At 52.1% G+C, this 19,750-nt stretch overlaps 1 protein-coding gene and 1 non-coding gene across 5 annotated transcripts in view; one reads left to right on the top strand and one right to left on the bottom strand.

Moving 5' to 3' along the window:
- PAX5 (paired box 5) overlaps window positions 1-19,750 on the top strand; it is a 182,793-nt gene that overhangs the window by 150,164 nt on the left and 12,879 nt on the right. The gene's annotated exons all lie outside the window — the stretch shown is intronic.
- Window positions 13,739-13,810, bottom strand: TRNAC-GCA. Its single transcript has one exon. It is a non-coding gene; the product is annotated as a tRNA-Cys (tRNA).

Raw genomic sequence — 19,750 nt, 5'->3', positions numbered from 1 at the left:
GTGCTCCCTTCTCAAGCGCTTCCCTGGCCCAAGCATCAGCATGTTTGCTTAGGGAATGAATAGCCTTTGTTCTTAGCTCTTATGACCTCCTCACCAGAGCTCCTGTGGGTCCTGTGGCCTGGGCACTTTCTAAGTTCCCTCCTTACAGTCCTCCTTTCTAAGCTCCCTCCAAGGCAGTCCTGAACGCCACGCACACCTGTTGCTTGTTCCTGACTCTTTGCTGCCCTCTAGTGGCCTCCAGTCACTCTGCCACACGAGGAACATAGACCCTGGGGAACAGCAGACACAGCCAGGATGAAATGGCAGGTAGCCATTCATTTGTCCTTTCATTCATTCTCAGATATTTCCTGAGAAACACCGGTGCTGGCTCTGGGCTAGGTGTGATGTTACAGACACAACCCCTGCCCTCAGGGAGCTCACAGTCTAGTTGGTGAGTTGTTGTTTAGTTGCTAAATTGTGTCCAGCTCTTTTGTGACTCCGTGGACCGTAGCCTGCCAGGCTTCTCTGTCCATGGCATTTTCCAGGCAAGAATACTGGAGTGGGTTACCAATTCTTTCTCCAAGGGATCTTCCTGACCCAGGGATAGAACCTGCATCTCCTGCATTGGCAGGCGATTCTTTACCACTGAGCCACCAGGGAAGCAAAATATAAGAAGCGACTTTACTTCTGGCAGCTTGATGAAGTTGTGAGATGTTGTTGTTGTTTAGTTGCTAAGTTGTGTTCAGCTCTTTGCAACCCCATGGGCTGCAGCCCAACAGGCTCACTGATCATTCCCACAAGCTATGTTTAGAGCTAAAATCTAGGAATGTGCTGAGGAAATGCAGGAGAGAGGCTGCTAGGTCTGCTGGGGGCGCTGGGGCAGGTGGGAGAAATCAGGGAAGGCTTCCTGGAGAAGGTCATCTGAGCTTCACCTTGAAGGGTAGTTTGCCAGTCTGAGAAGTTGGAGGGGCATTGCTGCGTAAGGGACTATGTGTAAGAAGAGCCAGAGCCTCAATTCCTAGAAATCTCTGGGACGTGAAGTGCTGCAAACAGCAGCCTTGACAGATGGCAGGCTTGTCCCAGGCAGATCTGAATGTGAGTCGGAGGGGAGGCTCCTGTGCCTTCAGGGCATGGAGAATGAGGGGTCTGGAGTGGCCTGATCTGAGCAGTGCCTGTGACTAAAGCCCCATGTGAACCCTGCGTAGAAGTAATGCTGGGACTGGGGAGAAACTCCATGTGGGTTTATGAGTGCTTTGCCACATTGGGGAAGAACAGAGTTGCAGAAGCAAAGGCTCAGAGATGAAAAGCATGCTGGCGCACGAAGGACCAGCTGGAATCCAGGAGGCCTGGGTTTTGATTCTAGCTGTCAGACCCTCACAGTGTGACCTTAGAATGCGGTCTCTGGATTTTCTACTCTCTCAAAGCAGGAGGTAGGGGGCAAGGAGATTGAATTAGATGCTCCATAGGGGGCTTTCTGGTCCTGCCACACAAGGGCTTCTAAATCTGCTGATATCACCCCTCTGCTGAACTGGAGGGCTCCTGAGCCAGCCACCACTGTTCCACGTGGGCAGCAATTTCCCTTCAGGTCTGGGGCTGGGACATGCTAAGGCAAAGCCTTAGGCTTTCACGTGTAATCAGGTAAATCACTTCCAAGGGGTGGAGCTGAAGGAGAAGGGAGCCTCGAGCTGTGCTAATCCCTTACGGCTGTCACTGTGTCCTCTAACCCTGCTGTGACAGGCGAGGATGGCCCTCAGGGGCTCCACACCTGGAATGAGTGCTTCGCTGGGGGCAGGAAGAATGAATATAAAGGTTCTGAGACATGCTTTACTTGTGTACATATCAGAATCCTTCCAAAATCCAGACTGAGTCGACCAGGGCCATCTTCATTTCTTCCTTTGATCCACTGGCATCTACAGCCCCTGTCTCCCAAACTTCATCAGCTATTGGCCCTCAGCTGGACGGGCCGCCACCGCTAAGCCTGTGGGTCACTCCATCCAGGACTCTTCTCCCCAGAGAACTTTTGGCAACGCCCAGAGCTTTTGGGGGGCAGGGAGAGCAGTGGGGCTCTGCCCTCTCAAAGGAAAATGCTTTTGAGTAAAGCCAAACTGCCTCTGCCGCTCAGTTAATTCCAGCAACAAGCCTCACCCCCAGCCGCATGGTGCTTCACAGGCTATAAGAGAGCCACACCTGTCGCCCCCAGTGGCAATTTGAAGGCACCTTTGAGGTTGGAATGTTTATCCCCATTTCAGAGGTAAGTGAGCTGAGCTCAGAGAGGTGCCGTGGCCAGCCAGGCTGCACAGCCAGTCACGGGGAGCAGCTGGGCCCGACACCTGGAATTCTGGTCCCGACTTCACCCAGCCCCTGGTGCCCATGGAAAGTGGGCCCAGGGAAAGGCTTTGGTTTCCTTGGCGCTCCCTTAGGGGTGTGGATGGCCTTCCTGACCCAGAGGTCTTTTACGGGCCTGAAGAAGGCTTTCCCAAGCGGCGACACCAGGCAACCACACTTCAGACTCTGGTACATTTCCTTCTACTCCTATCTTCACCTGCCCATGTGCCGCCCATGCTCCTGGGCCCCAGTCGGGTGCGCTCTCTAAGAGGATGCCTACACCCCACTTGCTCCAGGGGCACATCTCTCCCCTGAGCACTGCCAGGGCACTGCCCAGGTTCTGCCTCGCCCACGGCTGGAGTGACTGGGCTCGCCCAGCTCCTGGATGCTCCACTGGAATCCTCCCGCTATCCAGTCCCTGCACACAGTAGGCGCCCCACGGATATGAGGGGGTGGAGAATTTGTTTGAATCGGGCACATGCCCCTCCCGATCTTGTCCAGCCTGGGCTTGGGGCCCGACTGTGTAATTAAACAGAGCTTCGGCTCAACTTACACGCCCCAGCTTGCTCTTCCAATATTTGCTCTGGCTCCTCGCTGGAAGACGCTGAGACAATGGCCCTTGTTACCCTCTGTTTGAGTTATTTATTTTTTTCACTTTTCCCTCCTTCCCCTCTCGGGGGACTCGCCTCTCGCCCTCATCCCTCATGTTTTCCCTTTCACTTGACTGTCACTCTCATTGTCCTCCTGGGGCCAGGAACGCAGGGTGACAGGCAAGGGGAGCCCAACCGGGCTGGGGAGGCTGGAAATATAGTCATTAATGGGACCTGAGAAGCCCAGATGTCCTCCCTGAATGCGGGTAATTTGTTTTTAATGAAAAACCACGCGGTGACCCTGAACAAATGAATTTTCTTTATAAGGAGTCTATGTGCAACGGCACAAATAAAGGATCTGAATCAGGAAGACTTAGATCCAGAGCTGAGAGAAAGAGAGAGGGAAGGAGTGGGAAGGAGACCAAGGGACATAAAGGAGGAGGGAAGGGAATGTTCAGATGACGACTGTGTTATCATGTCCTTTTGTCTGAAGCTCAGTCCTGGGTCATGCGTGCCTTGGGCATTGTCCTGCCAAAGCAGGATGCATGACAGTTGTGACCATTTCGAGGTCTTGTTCACAACAATGGGAAGAATATGAACCACCATCTGGACAGATGTTTACAAAGTGCAGTTCTTGTGTGTGATCTCAGCAGGTCCCCTCCATAGCATCAGGAAGGCATGGTTTTTAGCCCCATTTCACAGAGATGAAAACTGAGGCTGAGGAATGGCGATTTGCCTAAGGTCACACAGCTAGCCAGTGGTCAGGTCCAGATGACAAACGAAGGGCTTTGCCAGTTTGGAGTTTGACTGTTAGAAGCACAGCGCTCCCTCTGCGGGACCCAAGAGAAGGGGGCCGCTCTGAGATAAGGGGAGGTCCCGGGTCTGCACTGAGGAGTCTTGGATTGAAGGAAAGCCCCATGGCCCCAGAACTTTGTGACTCTGCAGATTTTCTGAGTACTTTTCGGGACGGGAGGAGGGGGCATTCCTGGAAAGACAACTCCCCGGAAAGGAGCCAGAGTCACTTGCAGAAGTGGCTGCAGGGGGATTGGAATCTGGAGAGCAGCCGTGTCCCACCACCCACCACCTAGGACCCTTGGGGGGTGTCCAGAGCAGGTGCCTGGGGGCAGCAACAGAGGTGCTGGTTCAACAGAAGCCCTAGCCGAGGGCCCGCCAGCACGTGCAGCACTGCAGGCGGATAGCAGGGATCTAGGGTGGGCTGTGTCTGTGTAATGTGAGGAGGCCTCCTCTAATACGTGCCTTGCAGAGGGCTGGGGTGGCCTTTATACGCTCTGTAGCTACTTCTCCCTTCGCCAGGGATGGAATGGCCAGACTGACCTTAGAAACCAGCCCAGGAGTATGAAGATGAGGTCAAAGAAAGGACTTGCTCAAGGTCACACAGCCAGTCAGAGGCCTTTTTTTTTTTTTTTTTCCTGTGGCCACAGCCTGTCCTTTTGTCTCCACTGGGCTAGGGGGACATAACCCCCCACATCCTCTATGTCTTCAAAGCAACAAAAAAAGAAGCATTTTGTCCCGACTTCATGCAGGCCCAGCCTTCCTGGGGTGGTCCCTGGCTGACCTGGCTTCTAGAACAACTTGAAGCACAGCTCCCCCACCCATCCACCCACCCCAGCCTTGTCCTGTCCCTCTTGAGCATGGACCCTCCCCAGGCCCTACCTGGTCAGCTACAGGAGCATCTCCTGGGATGCAGGCCGAGCTGTCCCCAGGTTGGTCAGAGCTTCAGCCTGAGACCTTGGTGAGGCCTCACTCCTCCTGCCCTCAGTCTTTCCCCCAGAGTCAGGCGCCTGGACAAAAAGAAATGATTGTGTTGGATTTTTTTTTTTTTTTTCCTGCATTTGGCTGCCCTCTGGAAGTTGTGACCCAATTAGAAAATCAGACAAATTGAAAAATCTGGCCACTACCCTAGCTGAGTTTATAGTCTCAGCTCACATTTAGGTCTCTGCCTCCCAAACACCCACTCGGAGAGCCCGACTGCCCAGGCTTCCTTGGCCACCTGGAGCAGATTCCGTGCCACTCTCCTCTGTAATTGACAATTTATTCCTCACTGACTTCCAAAATGGACTTGAGGCAGCTTCTTGATCTTTCAGTAACATTAGCCCGAACCTGAAATCCCTGTATAAAATCGGAGGACTGAGAGTGGGTCACAGACAGAGGCCTGGGAGGGAACCAACTGGCCCCTCCCACGAGTGGACTGGTTTTTAACGGGGTCTCACCATCCAGCTTCGTGCCCCTGTGGCTGGAGCTACTCAAACTGCGCTGCTGAGAGTGGGGAGCTCACTTTCTTGGAAAAGGCTTCTGTCTGGATGCATTCCGGAGCATGCTTCCAAAAACATACTTTTAATCAAAAAGAAGATCATCAGAAAAACTGGGACAAATTGTGATTCTAGCAGTGGACAGTTGTAAATGCCAGGAGGGGTTGCCAGTTGGCAAATAAACTCTGGTGAGGTCTTGGATTAATTATACCACCAGTGAGCTGATGCGGTGGGGTCTTTCTTAACTGTCCTCATTTCTAGAATTAGTTCTGGTCTTCCTCCCTCCCTTCCTTCCTTCTCTCCCTTCCTCCCTAACCTTCTCCCTTCCCTTGTTCTCGCCTCTCTTTCCTTCCTGCCTTCCTCCTTCCTTCATTCATTCATCCATCAGACAGTCCCTGATCTCCTCCTGGGTGCTGAGCCCACTTCACAGAGTGAACAGAGAAATCATTGAATTTCTCAAGACCTCGGAGCAACCATGAGGAGAATCACCCATATTACCTGCTCAGAATGGAAAGAAACCAGCTTGAATGTGGTGGGTTCGTGGGACTGCCAGGCCCAGGGACCCCCAGGAGACAGGAGGGTGAGGTCTTGGGGCTGCTGGGCTGGACCAGAGATGGGAAGGGATCCCTGGCCCAAGACCAGCTCGCTCTGGGCCTCCCCCGAGACGCTCCGAGGGAAGCCTGGTCCCCCAGAACCTCTGTCCCTGAAGCGGGTGCCAGGCCCTTGTATACAAACAGGGGTTCGGTATTTAGGAGTGGGGAGGAGCAGGGAGCTGCCCTGAATGGCTGCCCGCTTTGGAAATTTCTATGCATTTGTAATAACAAAATTACCATAATTTGCTCGTTAACGCAGCTAGATCAGTCAAGCATTGTTCCAGGCGGGCAGGGAGGCCGCGGCGCCTCTCTCTGCGCACTCTCCACCCCCCAGCCAGCCTGCCAGCCCGTTAGAGCTCTGGAAATTAGCATGCAAATGGTCCTAATTCGGTGGGCGAGCTGTCAGGCAGCGCCTCTCCGGCCTCGTCTCTGTGAAGGCCCTGACAGCCCGGCTCCGGCGCCGGCCCACCCTCCTCGCTCCAGCCAGGAGGGGCTCCGAGGGGCACCTCCAGACTGACAGCTTGGCGGCCTCCCTCCCTCCGTCAGCGCCATCAGGCCTGGCGGCGGGCTCCCCGGGGAGCAGGCAGGGCTGCCACCATGCCGGCCAGCAGGAGGAAGCGAGGGAACGGGTGGGAGGGCTGCTGGCGGAGGCCGGTCGGTGCTCAGGTCCACCAGCCTTGGCTGGATGGGGCAGCATGAGGGTGGAGTGGGGCCCCCTGACCGGGGCAGGTTGGGGCCCAGCGACCCTCACGGCGGGTGGTTTCTGAGAGCAGGCCCCACGGGAACCCTGGGGCACTCTCTCCACCTGCACACCCACTGGAGCAAGTCAAATCCTGCCTCGCTATCCCTTCTTTGTCTCCCGAGCCTGACTGAACATCCTTCTCAGCCTCCCCATACCTGGAACACCTCTGTCCACATCTGAGCGTGCGACTCCTCCAGCTGCGAGGGAGACCTAGGGGAGGCCGAGAAGGTGTGGGGCGTAGGCCAGATGCCCTGGCCTGGCACTCGGCTCCCTTGGCCTCAGTCCTGCCTCCAGTCACCTTCCCCCCTTTGCATCTTTTATAGTCTTCCTCCAGAGGCTGTGGTGAGGATGAGAGGAGAAGGCCCCGCTTTCTAGAAGTAGCTAGCATCTAGTGAGAATGTCTATGAGCAGGTCATTTCCCAGCCTGCTGGCCCTTCATAACAGCCCCATCAGGTTGGTGTTGATGGTACCCCATTTCTTAGAGGAGGAAGCTGAGACCTCAACTTACACAGAGTAACTTGCCCAAGTGGCAGGGCCAGGATAGAGTCCAGTCTTGATTGCTCAGATCCTCTTAGCAAGAGAAAAAGCAGGACCCTGAGAGCCAGACCATACTTCTGTCTCAACGGTGAAAGGTATAATGATACCCTTATAGGCAATCTGTGCCTTTTATGGTGCTTGGCACATCCTCAATACTAGATAAATGTGGGCTGAAAGGAGAGAACCCCAGTAGCCCAGGTTTGACAGTCGTTTGGGATTTGCTATATCCATCCTTATGTTCCTCTTCTGACCTGTGAGAGCAGAGTGAAGAAGCAACAGCTGGAGAGAGAGGGGACACCACGGAGCCGACCTTGAGGTTTTCCCCAGCTTGTGTCTCAGGACCTTCCTCCCCATGAGTGGAGGCAGCCTCACTCCAAGTTTCAGGCTTTGGCAAGTGGAGAGCAGGCTGAATCTCAGTCCGCACACGCCCAATCAGCTGGCTGTTCTTGTGCAGTGAGCAACCTACTCATCCCTACATGGCTGCCCTGCCCCCTTTGTATATTTTAAGGGAATCTTAGTGGAACTCTTTAGACTTCAGATAAACGAAGAGATGAGAGAGACCTTGAGAAATTCAAAACCCCAGCTGGCTGTCTGAGCCAGCCAAAGGAGGCTCATGAGCCTGAGCATCTGTGGCATCACAGCACCACCCAGCACAGAGCCTGCCACAGGGCAGATGCTCAGTGAGGGTTTGAGAAGCCACACTAAATAATGTGTGGGCCAAGAGAGGAAGTAAACACACAAACATGTGCCAGGAGTGAACTAAAAGCCATCTATCCCGCTCACCTCAGACCAAACACCTTCAGTCGCGGGTGGCTTTTCCTTTCCACCTACTCTTTGGTTTGTTATTTGGGGGCTATGGTGTGAGTCTGAGGGAACTTTAGGTCTCCAGGTAGTGACCTCTCAGTAGCTACTGCTGGGCTACTCAGAACATACCTTGGAGAAGACTAGCTCCCCCAACCCACAACCACAGAATCCCAGGCTAGAAGGGCAGCTCAGGCTTTCATTCCCACCCCAGAGGGCCATGCTGGGCACATCTGCAGTTCCCTGGATGAGCCAGGATGGATGCTTGCAAACTTCATTTCTGCTGGAGGAAGAATTGCCCAGGCTCCCCCTAGTGGACAATTGGGGCACATCGCTCTCTTGTGTGTGGCATTGCTGGTGTGGGCAGGACAGGGCAGGATGGGACAGGACCGTCCGTTTACCCACAGTTGGCCCATCCACACACTCACTGAATTCTCACCACAACCCTGTGGGTGCACTCCTGATTATTACTTTTGTTTTAGGCTCGGTGAGAGGAATGGGCTGGCCCAGGGCCATGCTGAGTCAAGACTAGAGTCCAGGCAGTCCATATCCTGCCTCACCCTATGAATGTCCTTGGCCTCAGCCAGCTGACCATCTACTTTCATGGCCACAATGCCTGGCCCTTCCAGCCTTGTAGCTTGAAGCTCCATGTGGCCAGAGGTGCCCACTCTGTGGGTGGGTCTGTCTTTCAGCAGATGTTTGCGGTATCCTCCTTACTGGTCTCCCTAGTGCCACCCTTTACCCCCTTGAGTCCATTTTCACCAGAGTAGCCAGGGTGAGCCATTTCGGTCTGAGTCTGGTCATGTCCCTCTTTTGCTGTCTCAGAGTAGAGGCTGACGTTCTCACAAGATCTTCCCCTTCCTACTTCCCTCCTTGAACTCATCTCTACCTGCCCCTCCCTCATTTTTCCTCTCCAGCCTCACAGACCTCCTCTCTGCTCTTCCAACATGCCACCCACACTCCAGCCTCAGGACCTTTGCACTTGCCGTTCCTTCTGCACAGACTGCCCTTCAAATAGGTATTCACGGGTCTGACTCTCACTTCCTTCACCTCTTTATTCAAAAGTCACCTTCTTGGTGAAGCCATGCCCAGCCCCTATATCATCTCCTTATGTTTTCTTCTTAACGCATAATGTATGCTTTATTTTTTTTCCTATTTATTGTCTGTTTATGTCACTAGAATATAAGTACCCTGAGGGCAGGAATGTTTGTTTTATTCATGGCTGTATCCTCAGTGTCTAGAGCAGTGCCTGGTATTTAGCAAGCACTCAGCTAACACCTGCTGAATGAGTAGGCAGATGAAACATTGTCTGCTGTATGCCCAGCATCAACATAGATACACACTGGGTCTCCCCAGCACACCTGGGGCTCCCCCCCCTGCAGCTCACCCTGCATTTGTACCCTTAGGAAGTGTCTTCACTCTTTCTTCCTGGGCCCCCAAAGACATCTTCCTTCCCCCTCCTAGGTCCCTCCCCACTAAGCTGCCTCTCAGCTAGGTCTGTGGGCTGGTCACAGAGGACACGGATGAAAGCGTCAGTCAAATTTAGGAAAGAAAAGGTCTCCATTAGCACAGCCAACTGCAGGGCTGACTTTCTCACCCATGAGGAAACTGAGGCCTGGACTGGGGAAGACTAAGTTTGTGATAGAGGGAGGACTTCACTGGGACTCCTGCCTCCGGTCCAGGCTTGACAGTTATGAGAATCCGCCTGAGGGCTGTCATGATTCAGCTCCTTCCACAGGACAAGTGCTTCAACAAGCTTGCTAAGTATTGGGGGCAGCTGCCCAACCACCTGCCTGCAGTCCACCCACACCAGCCGGCCCCTCTTAGCAGTCAGTTGTTGGCAGTTAGCCTTCTTAGAGGCCAGCTTTCTTAGGGGCCAAGTTTCAGGAGGCCTGGGGACTAGACACAGTGTGCCTCTGAGGACCCCGGGAAACTCCTTAATGTGAGTGAGTGCTTCTCAAACTTTACTGCACACAAACCATGTGGGCATCATCTTCCAGAGCAGATTTGGTTCAGTAACGCTAGACTGGGGCCCAGGACCCTGCATTTCTAACAAAATCCACTGATGCTACTACACGCTGAGCAGCTAGCGCCTGTCCTCTGCTTCTCAAACTCACTGTACGAGGACTCACCTCAGGAGTTGGGACCAATCCTGAAACCTGGTCCCACCCAGAGACTCTGATTGAACTACTTTGGGTGTGTCTTGGTCATGTGGCTTTCCTAAAGCTCCCTGATACTGCTACTGCTAAGTCATTTCAGTCGTGTCTGACTCTGTGCGACCCCGTAAATGGCAGCCCACCAGGCTCCCCCATCCCTGGGATTCTCCAGGCAAGATCACTGGAGTGGGTTGCCATTTCCTTCTCCAATGCATGAAAGTGAAAAGTGAAAGGGAAGTCACTCAGTCGTGTCCGACTCTTCGTGACCCCATGGACTGCAGCCTACCAGGCTCCTTCCTCCATCCATGGGATTTTCCAGGCAAGAATACTGGAGTGGGGTGCCAATGCCTTCTCCCTAAAGCTCCCTAGATGACTCTAAGAGGCAGCAAGGTTTGAGAACATGGACCCAAATCATGTACATCACTTCTGCCCTCTGGCACCTCTCCACTCAGGGAGAGCCCTGCAGCATAAAGAGGAAGGGACTTGTTGACACGGTGAGGAAGGGAGAGGAACCCGGAGGCTACATCCACTCCATAGGCCTTTGGAGAGGGCACCCCGAGGATTGAATGAGGACACAGCTATTAAAGGAGAGGCGCTGAGCCCAGCAGTGGAGAGAGATGGAGACCACGGGGCCCTTACAGGCAGGGGAACAACTATGAGAGCTGAAGCAGCTAAGTGGCCCCATGGAGCCCCACTTTTGGCTTTGTTCTTGACCCTGACTCTGATAGAAAAAATACCCTGTCCCCTCTTTAGCCCGGCCTGCCTCTCTCCCTGTATCTGTGCACTGGTCCCCAGCCACGCAGGACTCGAGTAATCGATGTGTGTGTTGCCCTTTCCCATGGAGTGCGAGCTCTCAGTTGGCAGGGACCGCGTGTGATTCATCTCCGCTCCAGCCCCAGGTCTTGCGCTCTGGGGGCGCAAAAGGTGTGTGGAATTGCGTGCAATCCTCCTCGGGGCGCACCAGGGCTCCGGGCGACGGTGCTGCAAGTTCCTCGTGCACAGCAAAGCCGGCACATCGTGGTAGTAATTGTGGAGGTAAATCTTGTCTGGTCTCCTCGCAAACACTTGGTGAGGCATTCCATAAATATGTCAGCAACAGCATTAAAATTTGATGGCAGGCAGCGCGGGTCGGCACCAGCACTGTGACTTCCCGGCAAGGTGTGACACCGTCACCTCCTCTCATTAGTCAGCGGCAGGACGCTGGGGCCTCCGCGCTGAGCCAGGCCCAGCTGGGGGCAGGCGGTTCTTCCAAGGACGACCCCTGGCTGCTCTGAGGGACAGGCCAAGGTCTCGGCCACAGGAAAGTAACTCAGAGCTTTGGGCTGACGTGGGCTGAGAGAAGCATCCCAGGAGGCTCTGGGAATGTGTGGGGAGGTGAGAGGGCCTCTGAGCTGCCAGGGGCTGGGGCTGGTTTCTGAGTCTGGGAGCTGGTGATTGAGGCTTGAGGCTTGTTTCAGCTTTATAGGCAGCCTGGTTGAAATTGTCTATTTTCTCGGAAAAAAAAGACTTCACAGAACACTCTCAAAGGGCATGGGGTTGGATCCATCGTTTAAGCAAGCAGAAGGACAACTGAGCAGGAGTCAGGGGAGAGAAAATTCTCCCTATGCAGAGAGAATGGAAACCAATCTAGTCTACCTCCCACCCACCATGGTTCATTTGGGGAAACCAAGGCTAAGTGAACTTGAAAGGGACAGGTCCAAGGTTGCACACTGGTAGGGACAGAATGAAATTGAGGCCCTGACTCCTAGTTCAAGGCTTTCCCTACAACCGAAATTTGGAGCACTTGTTGAAATATGAGAAAATCATCTGGAAATATAATTTTCATTCAAAACAAGTCCTGGTGCATCCATTTTTTTCATCTGTCACACCAAGCATGTGTTATGTGCCAAGACCTGAGTTAAACATCGAAGAATAGACCCTCGTGTTTGTAGAACACTCTTTGGTTCACAGAAGACTTTGAAATGTGTTGATATTGTTATTTAGTCCTGTGTAATGTTGTAATGCCACATTGCAAATAAGGAACTCAGGTTCAGAGAAGTAAAGCGACTTCTCAAGGCCACTCACCTAAGTAGTTGAGGGGCTTTGACAGGACTGACCAGCTCCTAGCCTGAGGTCTGCCCCATTGCCTCAGTTACCAACACAGAATGGCAGCCAAAGCTGCTCTTACTACCTGTGCAAATTATCAGTGCCTGCCTGTTTATAATAATTTACCAAAGCAGTGATGTGGTTTGGAGTTGTTCAGGGGTTTCGGGGTTTATCAGTCAGTGTGCCTTTTTGGCAGTTGCCTTGATGGGGAGTTGAAACGGATAAGAGCCAGGTCTCTGTGGCCCATTCCACACCAGGATGCATTGTATCCTGTAGAACCGCCTTCTTTCTGAGAGGAGTTGGAGACTGCCTTGCCCCCCAGGGTCCCTTCCATGGGACAGGGGCAGTACACTATGACTCTTCAGAAGGCAGCCGGGCTGGTGGAACAGATTTCAGCAACCCGTTAAATGATGCAGCTTCCATGTCCTTTAAAGTCCAGATCACAGCCACTTCTTACAAGAAGCTTTCCTGGATGCCCCAGCCAGGATAAATGATAACTTCTGCTCTGCTTCTAAGTCCTCCTCACTGTTAACTGATGCCTGCGTGTCTAGTTCTGAGTCTGAGGAATCCTCTCAGATGCTGGGAGTGCCGTGAGGACTGGGGCCTGGGCACCATGCACTGAGTGTGGAGAGGCGGTCCAGCACAGAGCTCTGAATGGGGTAGGGACAGTTTGAATGCTGAATGGAATGGATATACAGAATTCTCATGAATTTATTAGACATCCGTCACAGATATGTGAGCTGGATTTTCTCAGGAATACGGTTCAATATCACTCCAGCTGAATTCTGTAGAACCTGCAGTCTGGCAGTTTAGGCTTGGGATGGGGGCTTTTAGTCACATCCTGGTCACTCAAAGAAAGTCTTCAGGTAGAATCTAGATGCTGCATCTTTTGATGGCCAAATGAGTACTAAGGAAAAGAAACCTCTGTTTTCCAGCCCTGCTGTGCTTGGAATGCAGTCTGGTCCTGGTTTCTGAACTGTAACTATCAATGGGTTTGATTCCTTCCTTTTAAAAAAAATTTTCTTTGCTCTTTGGGGGTGATCCAACCTTGGTGCTATCATCATGTGACACAGAGGCCTAGAGAGGCCTGGTGGAGGTCCTCGCCCTTCAGGAGGGCACCCATCCAGTGTTCCTTTCCACCTGTGGGACCTGCACCAGGCCCCTGCAGCAGACATAGCCCACAGCTCTCTTCTGTGTGTTTTGCTGTCTTTCTCTATCTCTGTTTCATGCATCAGGCTTCTATCCAAGATCAAAGACCAGTGTTTCATGACCTGTATCTGTTGACACTGAAAGTACCTGGCTCAAGGAACAGTTGTAGGGCATGCACAATGCTCATCCAGCGAGTATTAGTACCATGGGTGGGGCTGGAGCAGGGGGAGGGCAGCAGGGGCGGCCGCGATCTGCCAGTCACACGTGGTCAGTCCTCAAGGAGGAGCCACAGACTTACCAACCGCAGAAGCCAGAGTCTGGACAACCATCCTGAGTCTAGACAGGAAGTGCATCCGGCCATAGCCAGGGTTGGAGGCTTAGGGGAAACTGAAAGTGAAAGTGAAGTTGCTCAGTCGTGTCCGACTCTTTGCAACCTACCAGGCTCCTCCGTCCATGGGATTCTCCAAGCAAGAATACTGGAGTGGGTTTCCATTTCCTTCTCCAGGGGATCTTCCCAACCCAGGGATCGAACCTGGGTCTCCTGCATTGCAGGCAGACGCTTTAACCTCTGAGCCACCAGGGAAGTGGGGATCATCAATCCAGAAAGGCTACCTGAAAGAGGTGGTATTTGAGCCAGCTTTTGATAAGGTGGGGAACTGGACATGAGGAGCAAGAGGAAGGTGGTGTTTCAGATGAAGAGCGGTGGGGCAGTGGGAGATATGGCTGGGAAACTCTGGGACAGACCCTGCAGGGCCTTGAATCCCATCTGAGAATCCTGGGCATTACCTTGCAGCTTGGTCCTCACACATGTGCTGCCTGTGGGCACTCCCAGGTAAGGGCACACTGGAAACTAAGGACTCCACTGTTCTTTACACATACTCACAAATCAGGGGTTGTCTTACGCCCTAGTGAAACACTGTTTTCATGTGCATTGTTGGCTTAAATGAGAACATTGGGACAGAATTTTGGAATAATACCACAGCAAGAGAACAGATTAAAATGGAACCAGAACTGCTCAATATGAGTCATAGCATAGCCATGGGTCACACATGGAAATACCTACAGGGGCCAGGCACATCACAGAAAGAGAGGAAGTCAGCCTTGGGAATAAGACAGTTGTAAATCGCTTGTTCTGTAGCTGATGACACACTTGCCCCTTCAAAACACTGGGCAGCCAGGGAAGAAATAATACAGCGTGGAAAATAAACAAACAATGAAAACCAAGCAGCTCTGGTCACAGCAGCAGCTGTTTCTGCTGGCCCCACGTGGCTCAGGAAGCCCACTTCTTGCCTCTGATGGGCAGCCAGCTAGTGGGGTCTGCGCAGGCCCCGTGGTCCATGTTGGAGGCACTGAGATGTGACTGTTGTGTTGTTTCCCCTGAGTTCCCTGAAGGCTTCCAGTATTCAGGGTCTGTGGTTGTAGATAACAGGAAGGGGGCTGAAGGCATGCAGCCTCCTCTGTACAGGGGACCAAGGCCGGGGGCAGGACCCTGCCTCTGCCCTGGCCTGCGGCTCTGTCTCACTGCGCCCTGGCCAGCACCGCTGTCCAGCTGTGACGTCCACGGCTCCCTAGAGAAGCAGAAACGAGACATTCTACATTCTCCCCCTCACTCTTGCCCTCTGCCTCGGTTTTTCTCCTCTCTTGGTTTTTCTGAAGGCCTTCGTGGCTGGCCTTGCTGGTGAGAGAAGAGGTTTTTTCCAGGGACAGATCGATGCTCTGTGTGCTGGGCTGTCTGGGTTGACAGAGCTGACCTTTACCAAGCTTGCTTGGGTTATCCTTTCTCTGTTGGAAGCCCAGGAAGGTCTGGCTCTGGAGAGAGGATGGTTGAGAAACCTCGGCCTTCATGTGGACTAGGGTGGGAACGGGTGTAGTGAAAGTGGGAAAGAAGAGGATCTGAGTGATGAAAGCCCTTTGAGGTCAGCTATTTAAATCTCTCCCATATACGCCACCTATACAGATGAGAAAACTGAGTCTGGGTGAAAAGAAAAACTTGATCAAGGTCACTCAGAGACTTGACAGAGCCCCAGAATCTTGTGTGTGTGTGGGCATATGGGTATATGTGTATATGTGTGTGTTATACATATTGTATGTACACTCGTGTGTATATGTAATAATATATATGTGTGTATGTTATAATAATATGTGGTATATTATATAATGTAATTATATAAATAATATGTAATATATTTGCAAGGCTGACAATGCCATGTTGGGTGCTATGATCAGGATCACTCTGGCCATAGACAGGGTTGTATATGCCCAGGTACCCACTGACCCCGAGCCACAGTGTATCACGCAGTTCTACAAAACTGCAGAGAGCGACTGGAGAAATCTCACAGGCCCTTTTCAAATCCTTCCTTCCTCTTCCTCTGCAAAGATTTTCCTTCAAAGCCCAGTCTGAATCCTTCAGAAATAGAACTTGGCAGTGAAGTCACTTTGAAAGACTTTCCGTATGTTAATTACAGGCAGCCAAGGTCTGGAGCAGAGGTGGGAGCCCACCATCTGCAGATGGGGTCGGCCCCCGGCGCGCTCTGCAAATCCCCATCATCTGGCAGGTGTCGTTCTGGGTTAATTAAGAGCTACACTGAGCCCGTTTACCTGTCACTTCAGAGAATTTTAGGAAACTTCGACTTTCTTGCCATCTCTGAGCTTTTAACGAAGGGTAAACTGAAAACATTTCTGATTCTGATGGTTTTTCCCAGCCCTGGCATCTTCAGGGCAGCTGCATTCCGTGCCTTTTCTTGTGGCCTCCTGTAAACTTTTAATTTCAATCAATCCTTTCTAGTTACCTCATTTTTTTTTTTTTTTTTTTTTTTTTTTTTTTTACAGCCAACTCTTCTATGTTTGGAAGACAGTGCTGTTTTGGGAAAATCCACCATTTATCCTAAATCTCTTAAACCTCTGCTTTCTTTCTGGGTCTTTGAAGGGAGAACATCCATTCCTCAGCTTGATTCTGTTTAGTACAATAGCTTTGCAAGGGCTTTTGATTTGCAGGTCAGGGGCCTTTCAGCAATCAAGGTTTGGATTGTCAATGCTAATCGTAGAGTTCCGTATTCATGGGGGAATGACTCAGTCAGATCACCAAGTAACTGGGTTCTCAGCAGGTCAAAAGACCCCCTTCTCTGGCGGAAGAGAACTTTCCTTCTCTGGGGTGAAGTTCAAGGTTCTGTATCTCGATAGAGGTTTGGATGACACATGTGTGTGTATTTGTCAAAACACAGTGATAGTATATTTAAGACTTGTGCATTTCATTATGTGTACACTTTATATCAAAAGAAAAAACTTTTAAACAAGTAATGAATTTCGGTTAATGATATGCATGCTGAAGTACTTAGGGGAAGTGTATTGATGTTTCCAATTTACTTTGAAATACGCAAAAGATAAGATGAATGAAAGGCTGGAGGGAGACAGAGTTGATAAGCAAGTGTAAGAAAATATTGATGATGGAATTAGGTAGTGGGTACACAGTGTTCACGATAAAATTCTTTCAACTTTGCTCTGTGTTTGAAAATTCTCAGACATACCAGAGCGGGGGAATGGGGAGGAGAGGGCTGGCCGGCCCAGTGAAGCTCTCCCTGGGATGGTGGAAGCCCGAGGACCTAGGGATAGGCAAGTGTCCTGATCCTGCTGTGGCCCTGCCTGGCCATGTGGCCCTGGGGAAGGGGAGGCTGAAGGAAATTATCTTTCAAGTTTTTCTGGTCCATATGATCTGGAATGATGAGTCCCAGCAGAGGTTGGGCAGGTTTAATGTAAGGTAAATTTGTGATGTAGAGAGAGGGTGATGGCCAGGTTTACTTTGCATTAGTTCTGGGAAGAAGTGGGTTGCTGGGGGGTTGGTGGGAATGAGGGGAGTGATTGCTAGTTCCTCGGATACCCAGTGAGAGGCCAAATCCCTCACCCAGCATTCTCTGCTCTAACATCTTGGGTGGGTTATCCTAAGATGGAGTACCACGCCTTCTGGATGCTTCCTAACTTCACCCAGACATGCCCACCTGTGGTTGCAGCTTCCTGATGTCACGGAATTCTTGGGCTCTGTGATCCATACTGTTCTTGGACCACAGTCTTTCACCTCAATGCCACTGGCTGCCCAAATGTGGCACTCAGCTGCTTCCTCTGATTTCCACGTGGGGAGAAAACATCAGCCCAGTCATATAGGCATTTGAGCGTGTAGTAGGCTTTATGTCCCAATGTGGATGGCTTAAAATGGGAGTTAGACGTCTACTTCTTTTTTTTCAATATTTTATTTATTTATTTGTCTGTGCTGGGTCTTAGTTGTGGCACTCGGAGTCTTCAGTCCTCCTTGCAGCATGATCGCTTTATTACGGCATGCGAAATCTTAGTTGCGGTATGTGGGATCTAGTTCCCTGTCCAGGGATCAAACCCGGGCCCCCTCACTGGAGTGCAGAGTCAGCCAGTAGACCACCAGGGAAGTCCCCTAGACACTCACTTCTTGAATGTTCTCCACCCTCACGGCATCTCCTTTTGTCTCCCCGCTCCCTCTTGATAATAGAACCTCCCCCAGTTCAGGTCCTGGCGTTCTCTCACGCACTAACCTTGAGCCCTCTCCATCCTCACTCCTGAACCCTGCTCTGGGCCTCCTTTTGCACATCCAAGAACTCAGCAATAAAAATAAATAAAGCTATAAAATTCCTTTTAGGGACTGATTCAGTCTTTAGAGGAGGCCTTTTCCTTTCCCCTCTCTCCCCAGCTTCCCCAGTCTCCTTGGCAGGGGAAAAGGTAATTCTGTGCTTCCAACAATATTACCTCATTTACCTCTCACCAGTCCTATGATGTAGGTTTTTATTAGGCCCATATTCATGATGAGAAGAACCCAAAGAGGTTCTGTTACTTCCCTAAGGCCACTATAGAGCATGGAGGCAAGCTCCCTCTGAGCCCTGCCACACTAAGCCCACACCCGCCTCTGGGCAACCCCCTCCCCTGCCCCTCCCCACTTTCCTAGCACAGTGTGGGGGCCCAGCTCCCAGGGCAGATCCCAGGCCTTGTCTCAGAAGGTCCAGTCTTGCTTTCTCCTCAGGACTGCTCACTCCTGGGGGAGCTGGAGATGGAGGAGATCATGATGCATGTTTCGTTGTGGAGAGTTCTTGGGGGCTTCTGGAGGTGCACCTGCAGACGGCCCAGGAGCCATCTCCGAGGAGGGCCTGTGTGCTGTGAATTCCTCAGATGGAGGTCTTGCTGCCTGCTGAGTGACAGCTGCTGGGCAGGGGCCGGCACCCCCACTGGGCATCACAGGAGCTTTTCTGTTAATGCATAAAGAAAAGGTTGCCCAGTTTAAATGGGCTGGTATGTTTGAGAGATGCCCAAAGCATGCATCAGTTAGCAAAAGGAGGTGAGAGCCCCATGGTGTCCTTGGTCATAAGAGAAGTGTCATGGTGAGAGCTCTGTCTGTCTTGGGCCATCTGGCCGCTCCTCCCGGACCCCAACCATGAGCCAGAAGTGGGACTCTCACGTTCTGCCTTCTCAATCTCACTCCTGCCATTGAGGAACGTCATTCTGTGCCTGTGGACATTCCCCTCGCCTGTTCCCGTGGGTTGCGGCCACAGCTTCTCCCTGACCGTGGGCTCACCTCTTCCAGCCTGTCCTCCAGGTCCTGGTACTGACAAGTCTGAAGGCCTCTCCAGTCCCAGCCCTAAAGGGAGAAAAGCACGATGTTTCTGCTTTTCAGCTCTGCTCCTTGGGCTGCCTCTGCTGGAGCCTTGTGAAGACCTGGCTGTGCCGGGGGCACATTCTGACCCCCCAACTCCAGACTTCTGCTTGTGCCCGGAATGTCCTGTCTCCCTCCACACATCAAACCCCTACCCCTCCTGCTCATATGCTCCTCTCCCCGCAGAAAGCATCCCTAGTGTTTTCCTGGAACTTCTCATGGCTGGACCAGAATCACTTTTCTAAGCTACAGTCCTAAGATTTAAAGGAAAGAAGGTGAATGCTCCTCGGGTGCTGTGATGGTGGTGAATTTAAGCAAGGAAGACACAGCAGGAGATTGAAACCTCTAGTCCCAAAGGAAGCCATCATCTGGTGGAGCCCACAGAGCCTCCAGGAGGGGGCCTCCCTCCCTACTGGGAGCACCATGACACCTGAGAAGTGAAATTCAGGCTCAGAAGACCGGAAGGGTCTTTGGACATCACTGGGTCTCACCTGCCCTTGTACAAATGGAAGACAGAGGCCCCGGGGTGGGAAGGCAGTGTCATGGTGTCACATGGGCAGAAGGCCCTGGGCTGGGAGACAGGAAGCTGGACTTGGAGTTGCCCCCTACCCTAGACAAGTCCCCCCACCTTCCTGAGCCTCCATTTGCTCGTATAAAATGCAGACAGATGCACCCATCTTGGGAACTTCACAGGACCGTCAGGAAAGTTACATGAGATTCTAGATGTGGAGGAAGCCTTAGTAACTGATGTCAGGTCGTGGTCCTTGTGGCTGACATTTGCTGAGCAGTCACTGCATGCCAGACACTGTGTATCATCAGTCTCGCAATGACCATGGGCAGTGAGATCTATTCATTGTCCCG

The sequence above is a fragment of the Bubalus bubalis genome, chromosome 3 (assembly GCF_019923935.1).
Source record: "Bubalus bubalis isolate 160015118507 breed Murrah chromosome 3, NDDB_SH_1, whole genome shotgun sequence".
In the NCBI taxonomy this organism is placed as follows: Eukaryota; Metazoa; Chordata; class Mammalia; order Artiodactyla; family Bovidae; genus Bubalus; species Bubalus bubalis.
The sequence above is the reverse complement of the archived record's forward strand: the minus strand, read 5'-3'. Positions and strand labels throughout refer to the sequence as shown.